Below are 18,101 nucleotides of genomic sequence, written 5' to 3'. Positions count from 1 at the left end.
ATGCTTACCACCTGGCCAAAGCTCTCCAGGATTAAGTTTTTTTAATTTTTTAATTTTTTTTTTAAGGTTAGGATTAATTTTTTTCATACATACTGTGAAGGTAGGGGCTAAGGTAAACACAAATCTTGTGAAATCCCTGAGGAGGAGAATGTTCTTGGGAAGGGGTCATGAATTCAAACTAGTAAGAGACTGGCTTGAAACAGTTACAGTACGTTACACAACAGGTAACACATTCCTGAAACTTGTTAGCACAGGGGCAAATTGTATCTGCTGGTCTGGAACAAGTTTAGCTGAATTATCTGTACATCCACAAACAGGGGACAGAACCCACCCCCAGGTGCTGAAGGAGTAGGAACAGAGCAGACTGGGGCAGTGGCTGCTTGCTCTCAACCTCCCTAGGCAGTCTTGCCTGTGCCCACCAGAACGCAAGGCCAGGTGAGCCCTGGGTCCCATCGAGCAGGGGCTGTTCTTTTAAATTTAACCCACTTCCAGCACAGCTATAGGACCCTGGGAGCAGCAACCATGTCTGTCTCCGAATCATTTTTTCAGTGCGTCTCCTTTTCACTTCAGCTCCCTGAGGCCTGTAACAGGTCTCGTTTTTTTTCCACCACATAAAGATGTGATGTATGCAGGGCATAGAGCTGGGAAAATGAGCTATCCCCCTATCCCCCTCCTCTCATGCATGCCTGTGAAATCAGAGCTTGTATGTCAAAACAAACCTAAGCCAGAATGTCGGTGCATTTGCAGATACTGCCCTTTGCAATTAAAGACACAGACAAAAATTAATCCTTATCTTTACAATCAAAACTCTATTTTCAGGCAAAATGTTTGAGATTTCAAAATCTTCAGTTATGATCCTGTGAAATACAGTGTCCAAAGACACCATTTTCTTCATCCTCCTTAGCAAAGGAAGCTGTTCAACACATTACATGAATGATAATGCTTATTTTATCTGGAAATAACCATATAGTTTATGGCTATTTTTCACAGGACTGTACATATAAACTTCAGTCAATACAATTCCTTATATGCAAAACATAACTCTTACTGGCAACAATAGGCTTATATGCAAATCACACCTATCTTTGGAATTTTACTCAATGGTAAGTCATTCTAGGGAAGAGGTGTAAGACAACCTCTCAGGTAAATTAAACCATAGTTCACAGCCAAAGAAACTACACAGATTTGGTCTCCAGGAAGCTTGTATTTTATTAATGAATCTAGATCTGTAGTAACACGCTAATTTAATGGCTTGAATATGTTTCGTTGCTCCTCCTCCCCAAAAAACCTTGCTATTTGAACGAGTATGACAAGAACTCACTTCGGAATCCTTACCTGAAACTTGGCCTGCATTCTGTAGTGCTGCTGGTATATTATAGAGGTGCCTTGTATTTTGAAAGCAAGCCCTATGTTCTCCCCACCAGACAGAGCAATTTGCCATGAACAATTTCTTCGTGTTCAAGCCCCAAAAATGTATCAGGGCACCTTGCCTTCCTCCTCCTCCCAGTGTCCTTCTCCACTGCCTGCCACCAACACAGGCTGCAGTGCCCTACTCAGCATGAGAGCAGATGCCACTGCAGTCTGTTTGTCAGCAGTCATGGTAGTATAGCGTGGTGGAAGGAGGCAAAGAGAGAAAAGTTCTCCCTTTCTCTTTTGAGTCTATGCAGAGCCACAGCATCCATGTATTTAACCACGTACCAAGCAAAAACAATGCCGACGTGTTCAGTGGGGAGTTCTCGTGTATTGCCCTTCATCTCCACACTCACATGTTCACTTCCTTACTGCACTTTACCCAGTTTCCCTCGTCTTTCTAGCAAGCCCCATGTTCTCTTAATTTCTAGACCTTTTGCCATTGTGTTACTTATATTACTTAGATCTGGTTTGTTCGTACATTTTCTTGTTTTCTTCCTTTATCATTTGAATTATGAAATTTTTATTATTTGAATTTATGTGTTTGGGAAGTGCCTGCCTTGTAATGGATGCAACCACAAATAACACCTTACTACTAAGTGTGAAAGCACTTTACAAAGCTGAAATTCACAACAAAGGTAGTCGACATCAAAGCTGGGAAAAGAAACCAAAAGCTCTTACTTCAGAAGATGAATTATCAAACCACTGGCCAACAAACTCACTCATCTTCCCAAACTTCACAACTGCAAGTTTTACATGTGCTCATCTGCTTCTAAGTATTTCTTGTGCCACTGTCTCAAATCTGACTCATATACACAGGTGCCGAAGCAGATCACAAAAATACAGGGATGGTTTTCAAACTGATCAACATCATCTTTGAGCTGAATTCACCTCATATTTTGAATCCTCATATTTGAATTGTCATAGCCTACTTGAGGTACATTTTGCTTTGATAAGACTGACTTGATTGGCACTGTCATCTATCAGATTGTATGACAATGACATACTGAACACAAACATTTGTAGAAAGAAAGGTAATGGGAAGTATTGTCAGGTGGAAAATACATGCTTGTGCTGAAAATTACACCATAAATGTTTTACCACATCCATAAAACACTAAGTATAATATTGTAAAAACACCAACATTTTTATAAACATTTCCACCTAATTTTCATTTTTAAATAGCTTTACCAGATTTCTTTATAGCCACACTCCTCATACAGGTGAGCTTTACAAATCTAAAGAAATTTTATTATAAACAGAACGATAATGTGTTCACCGTGTATATCAAGTCAGTTAATCATTGGATTTTTGTTGAGTACGGTTGGAATTCTCTTAAAATATGTATGAACTACTTGGAAGTCCAAGGCAAATGGGAGGAAAGACTAAATACACAGAGGCTATGCTGACACAACACAAAGGGTTCTGTTGCAACTCGTTTAATTTATTTCTATCAATTAACACACAGGACAAGATTTGGTGAAACTTACCTAGAGAAAAAAGAGCTTAATAATATTATGAAGGAGACAGAATTTCTTTTTTATTACACAGTATTAAAATTTCAGCACGTCTTGTTGAGCATATAGATCAGCAGTTTGTACAGCTGTATATCTGTTTGAAATCTCTAGCATGACAAAAGTGCTACTTTTTGTTGAGGAACAGGTGATACTGCACAATACCTGTGAGGCTTTCAATCTCATTCACTAGAAAAATAATTAACCATGATTGGAAGAAAATGGTCATCAGTCACTCCCCTCATCTCCAGCAACACATTTGTAACAGATCTGAGGATGTTCAATTCAAAGTGGGGTGATAAAATGGAATTGATTTTGAACTGTTACAAGTGCCTGCTTTGCTGTCACGTTTTAATAACATTCAAATGTCTCTAGTTATAATTTCTTAGCTTTTGTGTTCTTTTCAAGACAAAACTGATGCTAACAAAATTCACATTTGACCTAATTTTCCTTTTGCTGTATCAGAAGATTCTTTTTCAACATGCAGAAATATATATATATATTAAAAAAAAAAAAATCACGAAAACATATGCACAATTTTGTAAAGACTCTGCATTTTCACATCACTCTACAGGTGATATTTTCAAAGAATCAGAGACAATTTTCTTTTAATACCCAATATAGTATCTTGGTTATTTACTGAGATACTCCTGTGAATTTCCTATCTTTGTTTCCACACACATACCAAAATAAATACAAACTAGAGCGGCATTAGTTTACAAGCCAAATGGTTATATATACAGTACTACTTTGCCAGATTTACTGATTCCTACCCTTCTTTAAATCCCCTTCTTCTTTCCCCTTATAGTTCCCTATCACTTTCCCTGTGCATATAGTTATGCTAGTGTGCATGAGATGATTATATGGTATTCTACCTTTCTATAGAGCCTCTGAAAACATGTTTTCTTACTTTGGCTCCATATCTACAGTAGAAATTAAATATACTGAAGTTTTAGTATAAAAAACAAACAAACAAGCAAGCAAAAACTAAGTGGATAATCATGAACAAGATAAAAAAAAAAAAAAAAAAAAAAAAGCAAAGAATTGCAAACCACACCTTAGACTCAACAGTCATCCAAACTTAAAGCCACCTCAAGGAAATCTTTTTAGTCCTACAAAGGCAATAAGAACAGGATTAAACAGAATAATGTTCTCAACTCAGTTAAGAACATAACTCAGTAAGTTCGCAGATGACACCAAGTTAGGTGCGTGTGTCGATCTGCTTGAGGGTAGGAAAGCTCTGCAGGAGGATCTGGATAGGCTGGACCGATGGGCTGAGGTCAACTGCATGAAGTTTAACAAGGCCAAGTGCCGGGTCCTGCACCTGGGGCGCAATAACCCCAAGCAGAGCTACAGGCTGGGAGAGGAATGGTTGGAAAGCTGCCAGGCAGAGAAGGACCTGGGAGTGATGGTGGACAGTCGGCTGAATATGAGCCAGCAGTGTGCTCAGGTGGCCAAGAAGGCCAACGGCATCCTGGCTTGTATTAGGAACAGCGTGACCAGCAGGGCTAGGGAGGTGATCGTCCCCCTGTACTCAGCTCTGGTGAGGCCGCACCTCGAGTACTGTGTTCAGTTTTGGGCCCCTCGCTACAAGAAGGACATCGAGGTGCTTGAGCGGGTGCAGAGAAGGGCGACGAAGCTGGTGAGGGGCCTGGAGAACAAGTCCTACGAGGAGCGGCTGAGGGAGCTGGGCTTGTTCAGCCTGGAGAAGAGGAGGCTCAGGGGCGACCTTATCGCTCTTTTTAGGTACCTCAAGGGAGGCTGTAGCGAGGTGGGGGTTGGCCTGTTCTCCCACGTGCCTGGTGACAGGACGAGGGGGAATGGGTTTAAGTTGAGCCAGGGGAGTTTTAGGCTAGATGTTAGGAAGAACTTCTTCACTGAAAGGGTTGTGAGGCACTGGAACAGGCTGCCCAGGGAAGTGGTGGAGTCACCATCCTTGGAAGTCTTCAAAAGACATTTAGATGTAGAGCTTAGGGATATGGTTTAGTGGAGGGCTGTTAGCGTTAGGTTGGAGGTTGGACTCGATGACCTTGAGGTCTCTTCCAACCTAGCAAATTCTGTGATTCTGTGATTCTGTGATAATGTTTAACAAACTAAGATACACACACCTTCAGGAAAGTGGGAAAGAAGTCCAGCACCTAGACACAAGTTCTTCTATGATTTAGGGAATTATAAATATTTCACATTCTGGAGAAGAATAAAGTACTACAAAGTGTGGTGCTACTTTGGTGATAAAATTCATGATGTATTTCACCATAAGTACATTCTAAGAAATTCTAGCTCTTGAAAGAAGCAAAGACATGGCAGTACCCATCCTGTCACACACTGTAGACTTTGATGCTTTACTTATTTTGTACAGGCAGTCATAAGCTGTTATAAGACTTTTGTGGCTTGCAGAAAATTAAATACAAAGGGTACGTTTTGGGGAATCATCCTTGACAGTTTCTCTTACAGAAGAATCTGTGGTTTCAAAGGATTGCACATAATTCAGATAGTTCCATGTCAACCTGCATACAGCCTTGCATCCTGAGAAGCAAACTGAGAGCTCGATGCAAAGGCGTTTAACAAAACTGATGTTATACTTAATCCATCGTGTACAAATAATTTGTTAAATGTGAACCCAGATTTTTATTATTTACAGTCTGATTTACTACAGCCTTTGCTATGCAAATACATGCAATACAACCATTCTGTTCATTTATAATTGTGGAATGTAGCCATGCCTCATCATCTGTAGAAATTAAAAGAACAGATAAAAATAACATCTCTTGGAGATGGTAAGATTGAAGCTACCTTAATTGTCTACTTCTTCACTTGTGGTCATACTGCTGCTACATCATATCCAGCTACAAGACACTACTTTTTCCTGTGAAACAAGAAAAGTAAAATATCACACAAAGAGAAACTTTCTTCTAAAGTGTAACACATACTTTTGCGTTTCTTATTATCTTTAATATTAACAAACCCCTTATAATGAAATTTTGTAGAGAAAAATATTAAATGTTTTAGGCAATTCAGAACACCACCACTGTGTTGGAATAAAAACTTCTTCTATGATATTATTCCATTTTCACCTGTTGTCCTAGTGTTACTTCAGGAAAAGAAACCCACTAACTAGAAGCAACAGATTTAAACTGAAATAAATCAATAAACAAGCTGTGCAACAGCGTTACTCCCAGCCAGTTGCATGTCTTTTCCACTAGATAAATACTTTAATAGCAACAATTTAACCAAAAGTTGATTCAAAAATAATTAAAATTCCAAGCTCCAGAACTGTCCTTTTACACATAAGGCAGTGACTTCTGCCAAGATAGGAGAGGAAAAAAAATTCAAAAGCCTCCTCCTGGCATTACTGAGCATCTCTCAGTCAGGTTAAGAAGCACGATGCGTTTCAATCAGCAAAGTACTACAGAAGTGCTGTCCTTCCAGGATCCCCATGCAATCCGCTTGAGAGCTCAGTCCAGCTGGAAATTGAATCAATGAGCCTCATTTCAGTAAGAGTAGCAGGCCCCAAGATATCATAGTAATATGCTGATTTTGCTATTTCGGTGGGTTTTGCAAGATTCAAGTCAGTGGTAAACATCTGAATTGCCATTCGTCTGTACCAAATCAGTGCAGCAGTGCTATCTGCTGCCAAGTGAAAGGCACAAAGTCGAGTTTTTCTCTTTGTTACTATCACTGAGACCTGCCTAGACCAGCATTTCCTACTTATCTTGCTCAATCCTTTTTCTCTCCGCAAATAAACTGTCATTTCATTCCTGGCCCTTACTAGCCCAAAAAGCAGTACCATACTGACAAAGCTGTGCTACTTCCAAAGCCAGAGCTGCTTCCATGCCCTTCCTGAATACCTCTTGTGCCACTGCTACAGTAACATGGGAAATGTTGGAGAGAAGATTCTTCAGCTCCTGTGTTTATGTCATTTGTTTCCACGGGATACCCAATACAGACATGGACAGAGCAGGGGAGAGGTCATGTCTACAAAGAATGCAAACTTTCCCGTGTGCTAATGGAACAGTATCTGTGTAATACAGGAACTACAGAAAAGTTTTTGGGAAATACACAACACTCTCTCTAAATGCTCTTCCAAATGGCAGCTATTTTCATTTTGGGGAACCTTCCAAGTCTGATGTGGTTCCCTGCATTTAGCAGTCCTCAGTGTATTCCACATACCTCATCATTCTCTCACACATGTAGACCTTTAATATCCTTCGGGAAATAACCTTCACAGATCTACAATGTATTGCAACAAGTGCATGTGCTGCTTTCTATTATGCAACATCTCCAAACTTCTTTTGCACGAAAAGGTGCTGAACAGCTAGCATTTATCGGTCTCCCTAATGACTTTGTAACCTCTGGCACAACCTAAGTTGTCTCTTCCTGGACCAAATAATTTTAGCCTGATCATCTACTTCTCACACTAGTCAATCCTGGGAATTGCACAGAATTACTGCAAGGGTTGCACCTCCTCTCACAGACTTTCTAATCAATTCTTCTACATGACTCACTGATATTATCTAAAAATTTACTATCTAAAAACTTAGTCTCTGCATTTTGTCTTGTAAAATTACAAGTGACTTCCACTTGAAATGTCTTGCACCTTCTTTTGGTTACAATGGAGTAATCTAAGTTGTATAAGAGGGTATTTGATTTGTAAATTAATTTTAACACATATCGATTGCAATGAGTTAAATGTCTCACCTTGTTAATGTAATGACTGCTAACCACACGTCTCTACAGAAAAAGCAAATGTAATTTCAAAAGAAAGACAACTTGGGTTCAGCATCAGGAAGGAAGGAAGGAATATCTAAAATGTTGCAATGTTTGCAAAGTGAAAAATTTCCTGTGGTTAACTGAATGCGTCAAGTTAGATTTACCAGTTTTTATGTGAAAATGTAAAAGTAGTCATCAAATTGTAAACAAACAGCAAGCACTTGCTTCCAGATGTGAGAAAGCAAGATAAAAAATAAAATTACTACTATGTTCTAGTATTAATATACAATATAGACCAAAAAAAACATCATATAATGATTTGACAAGCCTCAAAGAGGGTGACATTTCCTACTGTATTACAGTCGTAATACTACAGTGTCATCCTGGGGAAGAAATGCAGTACATGTCATTGTTCCAGCTAAAATTTATTACTTTAAAGAGCAAGATGAGTGAAGCTTCTTTTCCACTAGGTTTACACCTGGCAGCCGACTGAATTATTTTCAGTATTTTTATCACAATTTTGTATCATGGGTTTATTCCTTACTGATGACAGAAAAGGGACAGAAGAGAAACAGAGAATTAAATCTGGTGTTTTATAATGGATGAACTCCTACTGAGGTCTCCATGGAACAAACAGACTGGGGAGGAAGGGATATGGGGGGGGGGGGGGGGATGTCTTCTGTGAACTCTGAAAGGTTGAGATCACATTGCTTTCTTTAATACAGCATCAGTCTTTCTAATTTTCCCTTTTCAGAACATGATTGCTATGTCCTACCTTTGAGATCTCTTCTTCTCTCCTGGCTTTTATAACACAAGACAGATAACAAGACACATGCAGCAACAACATGATCCTTAACAGAAGACTAGAAAAGAAAAAGATGTATAAATATATATCCTTCTAAACATTTGAACAAATGATATTATTCTATATTTTGTATTAAAGTATAGCGTTAAACTTTACAAGCACAGATAAAAAATTGCTATCTTTTTTTTTTTTTTTGGCCTACAAGGAGTCCATAGCTTTCAAGGGAAAATTGTCAGGCTTCTACGTATCATATTTTAGGCATACAAATCCAGTCTTAAAAACCATGAGCAAACCTTTTCACTAGTGATCAGAAAAGATTCCTTTTATCTCTGTTTCCTGAAGATGAATTCTTAAGTGCCTATTACTCCATTTGCTTTCAAATCAACCTTCTCCAGCTTTCCACTACCATCCCATTCCCCCTTTCTTTCACTTGTTTCTTCCCTTTCCTCCACATCTTCCTTTATCTTGTCCTTTCAGTTCCTACACACCAAAACTTGGTCTCAGTACAACCCTAAGAGATGGTGGTCATCATAACAAAAGCTTGCTTCACTTCCACATTTTATGGAGGTTATTATCAACTTGCTGACTTCAGCAGTAACAGGAACGTGCCATTTTCAACATACACACAAAAATCTGAAGATAGTTATGATTACAAATATTAGGAATACATTATTGGTCCATCCAGCTCAATACTTGACCTTCAAGAGCAACAATAGGAGAAGTTGTCCAGAGGAAAGCACACGTGTGGCTGCTTTCTGTTTACTTCCTATTATTCCCTAAACATTTACTATTGTCATGCTGTTGCTGTTAATGTGGGGATCTGTCATGAATTGTCTAATCCCTTTTTGAACCAGCTGATACAATCTGCCCTAACACTCTCCTCCTGGGGCAAGGAAAGTAATCGGTTGTGTAAAGTGCTTTTTTTTAAGTCGTTCACCTCCTAGTTTCAATTTATATCCACCTTGTTCTACTGTTTTGTGATTTCTTTACCATCCTTCAGATACTTCATACAGGAAGCATTAAAAACAAGCAATATTTTTTTAAAAATATGGAACTAGTCTAAGGCCACTATTAACAATTACTCACTTTTACACAGCTACTTAGGACAGAAAAGTTTTAGCACTGTCTCATAGCCTAACTATATGCAAGGCAGGTCTACACTAGTGCTACCACAGCCACACAATAACATTTTGGACCTAATTCAGCTTTGACATGAACGCAGCTCTAGCAGAGCTAGTAGGAGCTGTGTCTGCACTTGTTAGGACTGAGTTTGCCCCTTCACATTGAGAGCTCTCCATCTTCTACATTTATTCCTCCAAACTTCTCCTGATATTTGACATGGATCAGGAAAAATGTGTTAACTGGGAGAGAATTTGCACAGCATTTTTCTGCCTTACCATTGGGTCTGTCAGTCACTACCTGTAAACTCTTGAAGACTGTAGAAACAAACAGGAGTGCAGAGTCATGTTTTCCCAAAGAATATTAACTTCTGACATTTATTTTTTTCTTTTTATAATAAAGCTGTATTTACATTACATTTCCAACCCATCAGTCACTACTTCTTATTTTTCATCGTGTAATGTTATTGCTCCCATATTCAGGAAATACAAAACCAGACAAAAGTAACAGCTTTATTATGAAGTAGTGTTACATGAAAGGAAAACAGAGTTAGATTTCTCTGTGTGACTACTTTCAGTAAACCTGCTCAGCCAATACTATGCTCCTCTCAGAAGTGTCTCTAACCCAAAATCCTGTCATAAAACAGATTCTTTAGTTATAACAACATCTATTAGATTAACAAGCTTGTATTCATATTAGTTTACGATGGCCAACCTACTAGACGGTGATACTAGCCACAATTACAGAAGAAATCTCCACAAATCAATTTTGCAAATACAGGTAGATCATCTCTAACCCTATCAATCTTTAAACTACCGCTCTCTCCACTTTGCTTTTGTAAAGTGGCCAAAACCAAGATAAGTAAAAGGTTTTACACATTAACATATGAGCTCTCCAAATCATACCGTAAATGCGTAACAGTTTCCATTATCTGTGGAAGAACAGAATTTGGAACAAAAACTGCTGTAAACACTTCTCAAATGGTAGGTCCGTGCGCTACCCACTGCTGCGGGCAGACAAATAAGCTTTAGGCAGCTAATGGCAATACTTGCATGGCACAGATTTTGTTCACCTGTAAACACCTCACAAAGCAAATACTTGTCCCAGAGTTGCCTGCGTGTATCGTAGCTCAAGTTCAGGTCAGAAACAATCCTCTCTTAGGGAAGCTACACCTTGCAACACGAACACAAGGCTTCTACAGCCTCTCCTTTTAGAAAACTGCTTAGAAGCTGATTCTAGGAGGTGACCTGATTTTTATGGATTGTAGGAGTGTTTCCTAGCCTGTTGGGTGTTATTTCGAGGAGCCTGGGGTTCTAACTCTCGCCGCCTGAGAGGAGGGAAGGCGGCGGCAGCGCGGCACTAGGACCCGGCCGCCGGCTCCCCGTGGGCCGCCAGCTCTGGCCACAGGCCCGCTGACACCCTCAGGCCTTCAGCGCAGGCAGAAAGAGGGGAAAAGGGGAACAACAAGTATCGCCTCTGCTAAAAGGCAACTTCAACCTTACATAGTTAAAATGACAGCAAGAAACAATGCAGTTCGCATAGGGAAGACAGGAGGAAAAAAAGAAAAAGAAAAAGAAAAAAAAAAAAAGCTGGCTTCTAATCAGAGCGGGGGGGGGGGGGGGGGGGGGCTTGGCTTTCAGCTATTTTTGAATTCAAACTTAATAAAAGCCATAGCGTAAGCTTCCTATCCTAGCCTGGCTGCCTCGGAGATCCCACCCCCAGGCCAGCTCCCAGCACCCTCTCTCTAACAGCTTTTTTTAACCCTTTCTTTTACCTTTTTTTTTTTTTTTCAACCCTTTCTTTTTATGGCCAGGGTGGAAACAACGAGCCGCAATGAGCCAGTGCCACTCCAGCTACCTCAGGCAGAGTTAGATTAAGTCGTTCCAGCTTTGATTACTAATTTGGCTTGTGTACATCGTAAATTAATTGTCTGTGCTGTAAAAAGGTGGATAAGGGAGACAGATTCTGCCCAGCAGCCCTGATCTTACTAAAAGCACGCTCCCAAATGTCACTCAGCGAGCTACGCAGAGCTGGCACTCCCTGAGTCCCTTCAGCACAACGGGTGCTTGAGAAGCAGGGAGTCAGCATTCAGCCACTGCAGGCATGAACACACTGAACAAAGCTCAGTTACAGGAGTAGGGCACTGAGCCTGACACGGGGAGGAACTGCACCAGGGTCTAGAAACTGTTGCTCTTGCTGGTACACGTGTTACAGTGAGGATTCGTACCAATATCTACTGTTTTACTTACAAAATGTAAGAAGAGCTAAGTGCTATCCACCAGTTAACACCTCTGCCTTCACATGAATGACTGGATTTGTTAATGTTTGGTAGGTTTTTGAAAACACCCCCTCTCACTGCTGACCGGACCGACTGCCCTTTGGAAGGCCTTCCTTCACGGAGCTTGGCTGCTGCTGAAGCACATGACTCGCTGCTTCTCTTCCTGAAGCAACCTGCACATTTTCCACTTGCTCATCTTCACTTTTCCGCTTTGGACTTTTCAGCCATCAGCCTGTCCAAGGAGTGTTGGGTTTCTGTAGTTTTGTGTGTGTGTGACTGTGACAAAATGATAGCTCATGCAGTAGAGTTTTACCGTACAACAGACTCAACAGATGCGATCTCATTTTTCTTCTGTGATGTAATGGTGAAAAAGGGAAGGCAGGACACAGACCCAGGAGGAGTAGAGGAAGGAGGTTCAGCTGCTCAGACACAACAGAGAGTTTTACCTATTCAGTTATGCTTCACCTGAGCTGTTTAACTTCCCCAAAGCATTAGGAAGTCAATGTTCTCAGTTGCTCTTCTGCTTTAACTTTCTATCAACTGTTTATTTCTGAATCAGACTCCTAACATATCCTGGATTATTTCCACTTCCCCATTATTCAAAATCCACAGTTCCTGTCCTTGTAGTAGCCTGGATTACTTGCTTTGAAAAGCACTTCTGGATATCAGAAAAACTTGCCTAGAGAATGTATTAAAACTTAGGCCAGGCTAATGTTTGAAGAACAAGTAGTATTTTATTTCTGGTGAGAGAGTAAACAAACTAAAACCCATTTTCTGCTTGCTGCTCTGGATAGGCTTAAGGTTAATTTCCTGTTTTCTCCAGCTCTCTAAGCTTCCAACAGCCCTGAAGAGCTCTGCAGTACAGTCCATAAACAATAGAAATACCCAGTGTTTCCATACAAATGAGAAGCGAAGTCTGTGCTCAGCATATGCTGGCTGTGAAGAGATCTTTCATGCCAGTAAAACTTGCCAATCCTGAAAGTACTGGCCTTAGTCAGGCTTGCGCTGCACAATGCATTCACGTGTTTTGATCATGAACATCACAGGGAGAAGCAACACTTGTCTAACTGCATGGTGTTTGCACAGGAACTGGTATTTTTGACATGCAGCAGAGCTTTTGTGCATCTGTCACAGTTGCTGTGTCTCTCATGTAAGCATTCAATGCTCCCAGACATATTGAATGCAAATGCTGCACGTGTTAAAACTATTGCTCGGGGATGTTCATGACAGCCAACTCCGTGCGGAAGCACCAGTCTCGCTGCTCATTCACTGCACAACTCTTTTGTACACCCTCCCTCCTACAAATTCTGTACAAGACTACAAAAGGACTGTGCTTAGAAAGCATCAACATAAAGATTTTGCCATTAACACTACAATCAGTTAGCTAATAAATTGCAACAAATTTGACATGCATGACCATGTACCACAGGTCAGAATCCCATGTTTTCAGGTATGCTAGTCTGGACAGTAAAGTCTGGGGTATCACCTCTAATGCAGACCATGTTCAAAGACCCATAATTGGACAACTCTCTCTTATCTATACCTTGCTTTCATACCTACTATCTATAGGAAAAATTGCTAAAATCTCATTTGGATGTCAATCTCTTTTCAGCACAGAAGCTATGTGTATGCTTGAATATGGCCCCAGGAACCCAGAACTGAATGGTGCATATGTTATAGACACATTTTTAAAAATGCATATAAATAAGAGGCTGACCTGACTGGTATTTATCCACAGCTGCTACTGTAATAGGAAACAAAGTTAATTAAAAACATCAGTAACTACAGCTAATAGGGGAAGTAGAGTAGATAACTATAAAATGCACATAACACTCATTGAAAACTTTCACTAATAAAGAGAGGCATTTGGCTTCCAGAATTGTGGATTAATTTAGCACTCATTGAAAATAAAGTGTATTCACTACATCATGCACTACTTAGCTGTGAGTTCAGTTTGATCATCAAATCAAACAAAATCCTGTTAACCGTTCCAGAAGGCACTGTACCTCACCAGTAGAGGAACAAAGGCTATTATTTCAATACTGTCAGAAACTGGAATTGTGTGAGACAATTTCTGTTACTAGCACTGCTACAGGTGATATTTGTGATCCTTAAACAGCTTCCTCAACCTCTCCAGGCCTCAGAAACTTCCTTTGAAAAGAAATAAGACTCATCTCTTTCCCAGGCTGGAAGCTCTGAATCATCATCTGCAAAATGCTTTGTTTCTACTGTTAGTTTTTCATGGAAGATATCCCACTGTACATATTAGCCATATACACTATTTTAATGCACCTATGAAACAAGCTTGAGAAACGCACTCTGTATTGTACAGTATCGTAGAGAGAAATATAACACCGTTATTTGTAAAAGGGCTAAAAAAGATGTCAAATCAGAGGAAAATAATAATAATAGAAAAGAAATCATCTTATCTGTTACAGTGACCAGGCTGTGCATGACTCTCTATAGACTGAAGACTTGATTTACCCACCCTCAGCTTACTGCTGAGAACTATGTCTAAAGTACTTGCCCTCACTGACCAAATGACAGACGTGCAACCAGAGAGGCTTGTGTTGAACAGCCACTATAAAAGCAACATGATCTTAATTCTATTGTAGAAGAACGTCCCAGTCCTACACCCCAAAATATGTTGGTCAAGAAAGTGGATACTGGTAAGGCTGTGAACAGTGATAGGATTAGGTATCAAAGTATCACATACATTCTTTTCTAAGTTGTTTGTCTCTCACAGATTCTACTCCCTTCCCCCTCAAAAAAAAAAAAAATAAATAAAAATCTGAGTGCTTTCTTAGGTACGTGTATTGATGTCTTTTCACAATGCAGCTAAAAAAAGTTACCTAGCTATTCTACAGTTTTCATACAAAAGCAGGTTTATATCCCACTACACAATTTTGTAATTGGAACAAGATATCAGAATGATTTTTCTTTTATTCCTCTGACAAACATTCCAATAGAAGGTCTAGGCAATATGCTCAGTAACCTCTCTGTTCTTCGAACCAGTAAGCTGCTGACTTCGAGCAAAAACGTTTGAAATAAGCTTTGTCTCATTTTTTATTTGGTTATCTGCTTGGTATAAAGGACAACCTGTTTCTGATACATAAAGCCACACATCTGTAACAAGTGCCAAACTGAAATGTTCTTTCATACCTACTTCACCCTAAGTGGCTCATTCAATCAAGAATGGCTTTTAAGCAGATAGTGGAGTTGCAGCCATGACTAGGTGACAGTGACGAGAGTAGGCAGCTTAAAACCTTGATATTGTTTCTGCTTCATACCCAAGCTGACACCCCACTGAGATCCTTCCACATTTACCTCCTTTATGGTACTGCAAAAGGCACAGCTCATCGCAAATAACATTAATGAAATTTCTATTGGGATTGCAATACGCTTTTTCTATTGGGACCATTTGGGCACTACTATTTTCCTAATTATTACTCTCCTAATTAATTCTACTGGCAGTTGCAGATCTTCAGTTACATAAACTCTCCTGTGTTTGCTCAATTAAGTGGAAAGATTCCTGTAACCTAATATGTTAGCAGTGGGATAAAAACAGCTGCATAACCTCTACCCAGTACAGAAAATATCGGAGCTCTCTAAAGAAAAGGCACACAAAAGCCCCTCAGACTTCTTTTTCCCTAATCTAAGTAGTTGCTTGTAATTTTCAAAGGTATATTGCGAATTTCTTTCCCATCTTTCAGAGGTGGTACAAGGTATCAGATAATGTGTCTATAGAAAAGTCTACAGAAAAATGGATTTCTCCCAGCACTTAGAGAAATTCCACCCTAAAAAGGTGAAACTCACTACAACTTACTTGAAGCACGCTGCGTGGACAACTACTCTGACTAGTCAAGCTTCAGTACTGACAAGACCATTTATCGTCCCAAGCATTCCACCCCAGAATGCTCATGCCACGTAATGTATTAGGCTCAGCGCATGCTTCACGTTCACTTTTGGGAAACATACGAACAATATAAATGAATGTCTTAACTAGCTGCATGTCAATAGTTCCCATGTTTTCCAAAAAGCAAGCACAATAATCCTGTTAGGTTTGACCCATTCTACAGCTGGCAATGCCAGTTTGCAGAATGCTTAAAATATACCATAAGAGAAGACTACTTTTTGTTCCAAAGACTGCAGTAATTTACATTAAAATTTGCCTTTCAATTCTGTAGATATATGCCAGCAGGTACATACTTCAGTACTATACACAGAATTGCTTTTATGAAAGGACTATCTAAAATTTGTGGACATATTTAGAACTGGTCACTCCATTAAACTCCATCCTGAGTTACAGTCAGTCTTGAGATGTCTAGCTGTGACTATCTTTTGGTTACATCATGGATTTGAGAATTCAAAATATTCTTATTAAGGAGGAGCCATCACTGTGAAGTAAAACCAGAGCAAGTCCTTTGCATCTCATGTAGTTCTCAAGAATGCTGTACTTTTAAAACAAACACCTTATGACATGCGTAGACTGCTCACAATCTCTCTATTGACTTTCCCTTATCACAAAGTTATTTAAATTTCCATTTGGAAGCCATCAGCTTTGAAAGAGCTGTTTGAATATTTTAATAAGGTGCTGGCTTAGAGCTCCAATTTTAATACTCAAAAGAAAAACAGTTCATAACTACCAGCCTCAACGGCTATATGACACGTATTACTTATGAAGAACACAAACATGGTTATTTAATGTTACAAAACTGAATTAGACTTTTCGTTCTGTGGGGCCATAAAATTATTTCAATATGTATGAGCTCAATGTTTTCTGAACATTATCAGCATTAGTTTCATTCAATGCAAAAACTTCTAGCTGTGCCAGTTAAGACTGCAACAAATACCAAATTGCACCAATCAAACAAAAAGCCTCACAAGACAAAGGTTGTACTAAGTTATTTCTAAAGGACACAACCCAGTTAACACAAGACTCGCGTTTAATTGTCCAGCAATGAAACATGTTCTCTTACTTAGCATTCCTGCTTGTTTGGAATTGTACAAGCAGAGCTACTCCTCAGTAGATTAGGCATGGATTTTACTTTTTTCATCACAACCTAAATAGCACATCTTATATCCCAATTAAAGATGTGGAAGATTATATGCACATAATGTACGGAGACGTTTCTTTTCTGCAAATCTAATTTAATACTTGGTATTGAGGACACCAATAAAACTTATTTGCAGAGTTCTTTTCCACCCCATTAACTTGTACAACCACATTTTTTCTTTCAGTTCCCCATATGCTGTATTCTACACGCATATATTTGATTTAAGTCTACTTGATTTGATATTGAGTTCCAAAGAATGCAGAGAACAGGCCTATTGCACTGCTTACACACCATCTTTGGCCCCTCTCCCGGAATACCTATGCCCTCCTCAATCTCTGTACTTCACACAGACCAGCACATACTCCTCCATTTTGGCAGGAATAACAAAACCCAAACTCAGCAATAACCTTTAAAATAGATTAAACAGATTATTGAAACCTGTAAAGACTTTATTAATTCCTTAAAATTCCTGTACGCTATATTAAAAGATTTTTTTTTCCTTTTCCCTCTCTCTGAAACAGCTATTCCACAGCCTATATTTTTCTCTGACCACCTTAGAGGCAATCATCTTATCATGTGTTGTTGTTGTTTGTTTTTTTTTTGTCCATCCTGAATCTTGAGATGGTCTGCCTGGTATACATCTAATTAAACTCTGCACTCACCTTGGGTTTGATTTCAATTCTTATTTGAATTTCAAGTCAACTGCTTTTATTTAAGATGAAGGGTTCAAGGGAATAGAGGTTTATGGGTGGGAAAACACTAGTATAGTTTTCTAATTTTATCAGCTGATCAAGCAGAAAAAAGATACAACCTCTACCTAAAAAATGTTATGTAAATCATACAAGCAATCAGTGACTACATATGTACCTGAACGTGCTTCATTCCTTTCTGAGGCAGAAGGAGCAAGGATTTCTCTTGTACTGTAGAACCTCAAATTACAAACTGCAGTTCAGGTACAGTTATCTCCCAGTTCTCCTTCCTTAAAGGGAAAATAGAAAACAGAAAAAAAAAACGATGATGACCAGGACAGACACTAAAAACTTGTGGTAAGCTAACATCAGTTTAAACATCCAGACTTCAAAGATTCTCCTGAGTTGTACATCTTACTGTCCCAGTCATCAAGACAAAAACCTTTATCTTCCCAGAAATTCGATTATTCACAAAATCTGAAAGTAAGTCCTGCTGTACCCCATTACCTCCAATGAACA

General features: G+C 39.3%; 1 protein-coding gene across 4 annotated transcripts in view; it reads right to left on the bottom strand.

Moving 5' to 3' along the window:
- Positions 1-5,148: 5,148 nt before the first annotated feature.
- The window catches only part of NOL8 (nucleolar protein 8), a 50,509-nt gene continuing 37,556 nt past the window's right edge, over positions 5,149-18,101 (bottom strand). For 2 of the 4 annotated variants that reach the window (XR_014696565.1, XR_014696566.1), the window contains 3 exons: positions 17,761-17,872; positions 8,410-8,497; positions 5,149-5,790 (listed from right to left, as the gene is read on the bottom strand). The gene's annotated coding sequence lies outside the window, so the exon portion shown is untranslated. The remainder of the gene's footprint in view (positions 5,791-8,409; positions 8,498-17,760; positions 17,873-18,101) is intronic. The other 2 variants (XR_014696564.1, XR_014696567.1) reach the window with 1 other exon arrangement.

This window comes from Aythya ferina, assembly GCF_964211825.1.
Source record: "Aythya ferina genome assembly, chromosome: 10".
In the NCBI taxonomy this organism is placed as follows: domain Eukaryota; kingdom Metazoa; phylum Chordata; class Aves; order Anseriformes; family Anatidae; genus Aythya; species Aythya ferina.
Note: the sequence above shows the minus strand (reverse complement) of the source record. Positions and strands in the feature narration are given on the sequence as shown.